The sequence below is a fragment of the Humulus lupulus genome, chromosome 9, assembly GCF_963169125.1.
Source record: "Humulus lupulus chromosome 9, drHumLupu1.1, whole genome shotgun sequence".
In the NCBI taxonomy this organism is placed as follows: Eukaryota; Viridiplantae; Streptophyta; class Magnoliopsida; order Rosales; family Cannabaceae; genus Humulus; species Humulus lupulus.
In genome coordinates, this window is record NC_084801.1 from 25,368,193 (window position 1) to 25,376,448 (window position 8,256).

Genomic DNA, 8,256 nt, shown 5'->3' on the forward strand with positions numbered 1-8,256 from the left:
AAAATCTTAAAATTCGTTACAACTCAGATGCGGAAAAATACATAGAAAATATGATTGAAATGACTAAAAACAACTTCATCCTCGAATCTTTCACGCAGTCCACCTAATCCATTCTTCCTCAATACACATTCCCAAGCCTCCAAGAATTTTCCCACCGCCATAACTATTTTCCTGCACATATAAAACATAAAGGAATGAGCCTAATGCCCAGTAAGGAAAATCTACTACAAGCATGAAACATAATCATACACATAAACTATGAACATATATCATATACTATAACACATATATCATAATTCTAACCCATGTACATGGTAACTATTGGGGTTTGCTAACTAAGCAACTATAAGCCTCAAACTACAATGCGGTTTGCTAGTTAAGCATTATAAGCCCCAAAAACATAAAAATGTTGGGGTTTTTTATATCACAACTCTAAGCCCATAACATAAAAGTGTTAGGGTTTGTTATATAACAACTATAAGCCCCAAAACATACATATATCATAACATATAAATCATACTATAGCATAATCATAACATATTATATAAACATAGCACATATCACATAGGAACTATCCTATTTTCCTTACCAAATACCGGGATGTGAGAATAAGGACATAATTTTTGGAACACTCCTAAAAACCATTAATAGAGAGGTGAGTATTCTAAAAGAAGAAGATGAAAAAGGAATGAACTAAACCACCTAGAAGGTACTTACCAAAAAGAACCTCAAGTTCAAAGAACTTAGATGCCTAACCATGAATAAAAACAGCGAGTTAGGAAATGAGTAGAGAAAAACTATAAGAACTAATGAAACAATACAAAAAGGAACTAAGAATAGGAATATCTTTGAAATTGCTATACCCGAACTACACCTCGATAACGATAAACACACTATGAACCTTACTTCCCAAGTGTTTAATAAGCTTAGAATGATAAAGCTTATAACCCCCAACCCGCGTGTTTAACATTCTAAAGTAAACCTAGCAACTTGTAGGCTCTAAACTCAGCTTGAAGAATGAAGAAATGGCTGGGTACTATGTCCTATTTATAGAGTTCAAGAATGAAAAGATCTTCATTTAGCTTGAATAAAAATAATGACTTTTTAATTGAAAAACATTTGAATAATCGTTCAGTAGAGGCTGAAGACTCGGTCAAAAAGATTCTGGCTTATTAAGAGGTTTATGGAATAAAATGAGCTCGGTTTCAAAATCATTTGAAAATGCAGCCCTAGAGCTGATATATCGCTTGGGCTCATATTCCCAAGACTCGTCGAAATGGTCGTGCGAAGTTACGTGTTTTTTGTATCCCCGTGTGGCGATATATCGCCCCCTAGAGCAGCGATATATCGACATACGCTGAAATATTATACACGTAATTACACTTTTTCAGCATAATTTGAATTGAGTAAACATCTTTGACTGAGTCTAATAACGATTTCAAAGCTGCTGGCAGACTCTGGGATTTTCAAATATCACTCTTAATAAACTATTCCTCAAAAATACTTAATTTTTCATTAAACATACACATGAAAAGTGTCATTATCTTATTGGGTCTATCTAAACCTTATAGTATAATAAATATCATCTTCATAATCAGTCATATTAATCAAACCTTAGGTTATAATTAATATTCTTAAACTATAGGTTAAACTTATAAAATCTACAAGTGTTGCTATGAGTGTCCAACTAAGTCCCGGCTTGAACCAAAATCCACAGTCATAATCATACTACTACTACTACTACTACTACTACTACTACTACTACTACTACTACTACTACTACTACTACTACTACTACTACTACTACTACTACTACTACTACTACTACTACTACTACTGCTACTACTGCTACTACTGCTACTACTGCTACTACTGCTACTACTGCTACTGCTACTGCTACTACTGCTACTACTGCTACTACTGCTACTACTGCTACTACTGCTACTACTGCTACTACTGCTACTACTACTACTACTACTACTACCGATCTAAGCTAAGTAAAGTTCTTGGACCCTACACTACATTATAACATTTACAACCCACCGATCTAAGCGGCAAAAATAGGGTAAACCCCATAGTTCCTCTGAGAACTTCTTGGCCGTGGTGGTCAAGCGGCCGCATATGTACACATCACCACCTAAGCTCTCCACTCAAGGCTGGGTGAGCTTTTCTTTCCCTTTACTTGCACCACATAACACCCATGAGCCAAAGCCCAGCAAGAAAACTCAATACTGCATGAATTTAATATCAATCGATGATCATAAAAATCATCCAAGACTTCTAATCCAAAATAGAGAAGTGACATTTGTAAGAGTCACTAATGTGGGTTCCGTTCCCTTTACAGATAAGTGATCATTTCACTAGATAGGTATTTGATGAAATAGTTGTTGGGGTTTTATGCCCTAATTAAAACTCAAATTCTTTGTAATCTCATTTTATTATCAAGAAAAGAATAGAAATCATTTTTTGACTTGGTCAATCACTTTGCTCACATGTTTTATTTTCATGATTATTTGTTTAATATAAACTTCTATTAAATCCCGAGCATATAGCTAATCTTATTTATAGTGACGTAATCACAGTGGAATATAAATATGATTATATGTTCAAAATAAGTTAGTCCTAAGAGTAGTCAGTGCACAGGATTTACACTGACTTGCCAATCTACGATATGATCTACTTACACATTACAATGTTATGTTCTTTCCAGAACATTAGCAAAGTAGATAAGATTGGATGTATTTGTTACATCGGACAGGGCCGATATTGACAGTTGATAAGATAAGTAAACATACTGTTATTATCTATTCTAGTCATATCATATAGTTGACCATAGGTAAATTCAATCTCAATTCTGAGTGGTTAGTATTCTAACTGATTATATTATTTGAGTTCTTTGACTTGTTCGTTACCAGCTTACCCTACGAACTAGCCCATACTTACATCTTGGGAACTCGGTAGTATAATTGAGTGGGAGTGTTAATCATAGATATGAACATATATAGCTTCTGATGAAGAAGTGAAATGATGGTTTCCTTTTAGTTTGGTTCAAGGTGTTAAAAGATAGAGATCTCATTTCAGTAATTAAATTAGTTTACTGAAATATCATTTACAAGGAACTAAGTGTTTTAAGGATAAAATACAATGAGTGGTAAAATGGTATTTTAGTCCTATCTCATTGTAGACCATCTATAGAGGATTGAGTGACAATTATGGTTTTAACAATGGATAATTAATAGCGTATCTATATTTTTTATACAACGTTCTATGAATTCAAGAGTGCAATTCCAAGTCTATAGTGGAGTCACGAGGAATTAATAAGTTAGTAAATTTATTTGTTAGATTTATGATAACTTATTGGAGCTTGATTTCATAGGCCCATGGTCCCCATTGTACCTTGGATAAAATCATCTAGATAGTTTCAATTAATTGATTTAATCATCAATTAGAATTATCAAAGTTGACCAGGTCAATTTTGGATAGTTTCATAGAGTTGTGTAATTTTGAGAAGAAAATAGAAATTATTGTAGATTTATTAATTAAGATAAATTGGTATCTAAATTAATAAATAAGTTAAAATAAAGGTTCAAATTATAAATAATTAATTTGATAAAGGATTTAAATAATTATATAATTAATCAAATCAATAGAAAATAATACATGCCTTGATTTTAAGTCCAATGGGCTTATAATCAAATGAGAAATTTCACAGGCCTATAGCCCATGATAATTTCGACCTAGGGCTTCAAAATGGCTGTTGTTTTATTGATCTTTTAATTAAATTAAATGGCCTAATTGAGTCTATAAAAGGAGTGCTTAGAGAGAAGTCAAAACATAAGTTTGATAAGTCACAAGTTAGATTTTCTGATAGTTTTAGATTCTCTCTAAACACAAGTCCTTTTCTAAGCCACTTTGTTATTTTCTCTTCTTCTCACTATATCTATCTCATGTGCTTAGAATTGCCCACACTAGTCTAGGTGGTTCTAAGGATACATTGGAAGATTGTGAAGAAAATAGAAGATCGGTTCAGTTGCTTGATAATACTCTGCGACAGAAAGGATACAAGAGTTAGAGAAACTGAAGGAAAGACTCTTAATTCCGCTGTGTATACTGTAAGTATTCTATTCTTTGTTTCTCTATGAATTCAATTTTAGAAACATGTTTTAGGCTATCTTGTATTAATTTGTTTAATATTAGATATACATGAAAGTAAATAAATATCATGTATAAGCTAATCCAACAATAGTCACCAGCATAAACCTACCGAGTGACCATAGAGTCACCAACGTGGGATTCCGTTCCCTTAGCCATGTGACAAAGCAGTCACCTAGGTCTTTGGCCCTGGCTCTGAGTAACTAGTCATAGACTAGTCAAGCGCTTATAATTTTCATCGACCATAGGATTGGTCCAGGATTAATGCTCCTTTGAGTCATTCAATGCTAATATCGATTAGGTCTAATCTTTTATCGGCTCTGTGTTCATGACGCTTATGCCGTTTCTGACTCTTAGGTCAGTAACATCCGACCAATGCCGATTCTGAATAGTCAGTGGCATACACAAGTAAGAAAGAATTGCTAAGCGTTTAATATGTAATCAATGTCCACATTTACACAATCAACATGGCTCTATAACAACCACGCATGTCATATACACAAGGTGCAGTTTTCTTACCTCTAGTTTGAGCCAGAATGAGTAAAAGAACGACCCTTGAGAATGATCTACCTTTTAGTTCCTTGGTGGTCACCTAGTCATAACCAAATATAGGATTCTATCAATAAAATGAATAACAAATGTTCCCGAACCAAGACCTAGCCTCCGGAACATCAAATCCCACTAAACCGGGTAGTAGGAATGATCCCGAGGCCTAAGGTTGAGTTCTCATGATCAAAACACTCATTTGGCCTAAAAAACCCTCAAGAGCCACGACCCCCAGCCAAGCCAGAAGCACCATGGGCAAGTTCCGAGGCGCACCCTACCTAGTGCCGCGGCCCCCAACACACATATCTCCACCACCCTCAGCACCAAGCTCGGGTCGCGGCGCCCAAGAACAGGGTCGCGGCCCCCACTTGGAAACTTGCCATAACTCTGATTTCTCACATTTTAATCATTCCAAAAACCTACCTAAACATCTCCAAATCCAAAAATCAAAGTTCCCAAACATCCCAATGATAAAAAATCATCAAATCACGAGGCTCAAACAAATCAAAAACTCATCGACACACAAAATCCAAATCAAAGCTTAAAGACTCTAAAACTCAAAACTTAAATCTTGAATTACCTTTGATTGAGTTGTTTCTCACTAAATCCTTTGGTCAAGAAGCTTCTAATCTTTCCTAGGATCGCTATGCCTCGATCCTCTCTTGATTCCGACTCCTAAAACTCAACTTTTCTTCGAAATTGCAACGAACGGTAAAAAAAACTAACAGGAAGAGAGATAAAGGTGTTTTAACGTAAGTTTCTTTCTGACAGACTACTTCAGGCTTAAGTAACCTCAAATAAATCCTAATGCTCAGGGGTCCCAAAAACACCCCCTGGGGGAAAAATAGTCAAAACTCCCAGAATTTCCTCCTAATCTCAATAACTCCCAATATATCCCCAAATAATCATTCTCATTATCCAATATCCCGATAATTGACCCCGTTATGACAAAACCGTTAATTTGCAACCTAAGATCGTCTCATGCCGAATAGCTCGAATATATCCATATAATAATGGGATCTCATCCATAAATCACAACATGCACCAAAATACACAAATAAGCCCTCAATGGGCCAAATTACCAAAATGCCCTTATAATTAAATGTGGACCCACATGCATGCATTTAACATCATATCATAATATAATTCACATAAACATGCATATAATCATTTAATGGCATAATAAAGAAATTATGGCCCTCCCGGCCTACTAATCCAGCCATTAAATCGTATTAGGGATTTTGGGGCATTACACTGTTGATTGGATGTTCGCACCAAGCATCAAAGCAGAAGAAACCTCTTTGATAATTCAGGCAGCAGATACGTGGATGGCACTTTTCATTGAGTACTTGTTGCGCGGAGTGTTGCCGATGGACAGAAACAAAGCAAGGGCCCTCCAGAGGCAGTCATCTTGATTTATCCTGGTCGACATAATTTTGTTCAGAAGGGGGTACTCAATGCCACTCCTAAGGTGTGTCTCAAAAGAAAAGGCCAAAGAATTAATTCGAGAAGTCCATGAAGGTTTCTGCAGAAATCACGCTGGGGCAGAGTTTATCGAAAAAGATCCTAAGGCAAGGGTACTTTTGGCCAACAATGAATGAAGACTCGTTGGACTTTGTTCGAAAATGAGAAAAGTGTAAGAGATTCTCCAAGATTCCGCGAGCAGCCCCTCATGAGCTAAAGCAGATACAAAGTCCGTGGCCGTTCGTAGTATGTTGATTACTTCACGAAGTGGGCTGAAGCTGAGCCACTTGCAACCATAACGACCAAAAAAGTGCTGGATTTTGTGGTCAAGAACATAGTGTGTCGCTATGGATTGCCAAGAAAAATTGTTTCAGACAATGGCACACAGTTTGATAGTGATCTATTCATCGATTTTTGCAAAAGGCATGAGATTATCAAAAGCTTTTCTTCAGTAGCTCATCCGCAGGAAAATGGACAAGTTGAGGTTGTCAACAAGATACTAAATGATACTCTGAAGAAAAGGCTTGAAGAAGCAAAAGGGGCATGGCCAGAACAGTTTCCTGAAGTCCTGGTCGTATAGCACATCCCATCGAACAGCAACAGACCATAATCCATTCTCCTTGGCATGTGGATATGAAGTTATATTGCCTGTTGAAATAGATTCGTCGTTGCATCAGAGGATGGCATGCGATCGAGGCGCTAATAGCAAGTTATTAATGGAATCTTTGGATTTGGTCGATGAAAGGCGCGAGCAAGCTCAACTCTGGGAACAGCTTACCAGAAAAAGGTCGCTCGGTATTTCAACTTTAAAGTACGCGAAAGAAAATTTAACGTGGGAGATTTGGTACTTAGAAGAGTTTTTCTGAACACCCTCGATCAAGCTGCTGGAGTGCTTGGCCCTAACTGGGAAGGTTCGTATAAAATTGAAGAAGTCCTCCAGCCAGGCACTTATAAACTTGCTCACTTAAATGGAGATCTCATTCCTTGCTATTGGAATGGAGAACACCTGCACAAGTACTATCAATAAACAATTCTTCTTAAAGAGTTGGTTTGTATTAATTTTACTTTTTACAAGTTTATGAACAAAGGTTAGTCAATCATGTGACTGCTTGCTTATAAGTGTAAGATCATACTTTGATCACTCGTACATACACGATTGCCCATTTATTATGAGAAATAAAAGGGATTGTGCACAGCCAGTCAATCTTGCCAACTATTGTATTTATTACAAGTATTTTCTCATTACGTGTGTTGTTTAGCTATATTATCATTTTTAAATCTCTATTACGAGCAGTAATGTTTGAATAGGTCTTGGTCAAGGAAAGTGACCGAGGACCTAAAGCTCCTCAATCACTTGGGGGGCAATATAAGGTATCTAGTAAGCAAAGCATATTGATAGTTATATGTAAACACACGAGCAAATTAAGTGAAAGCATACTACGGTACTTAAAGTATTTTTCAAAGTTTTGTTTAAATTTTGTTAAATCAAACCAAAGTGCTATGCTAAGTTTGGTCATGCGAACATATGTTATAATAAAATAAAAATATTGTAATGTCAATAGAGAAACCCTTTACACCACGAGCAGTTATTGCTCGGATGTAATTGTCTGTTAAAAGGAAAAACTGCCCGTGCAACAATAAAAATATAAATTTTCTCGACACTATGAACCGAGGTCCATGTGTCCCAAATTACAAAGATAAATAAAAACAACAAAAGTTATGAAGTAGGAGGGTCTTGAGGAGTTTGTTGGTCGACGGAGGCCCCAACTTCCTCTTCCATGCCATCAATGCTCGTAGCCAAGGAGATTTTTGGGGAGGCTGGGACGTACGCTCTCTCTTCTTCTTCAAGGCGAGCAAGGCACCTGTTTATTTCAGATCGCCTCATGCGCTCGGAGAGATAGCTGAAGTCGGCCTCGCGGCTATGCTTCCAGAATGCGTAGAAGCAGTTGAAGGTGGCTCCCTTATACCTCACCAAGTTGCTGGCATTGATCTCCTCGAGCTCTTTAATGCGCTCCTCCAACCCCTCAGTCTCCTTTCTGCTGATGACCAAATCATCTTGGAGGTTAGTGGCTTCCCTGAAGTTAAGCAAGGAAG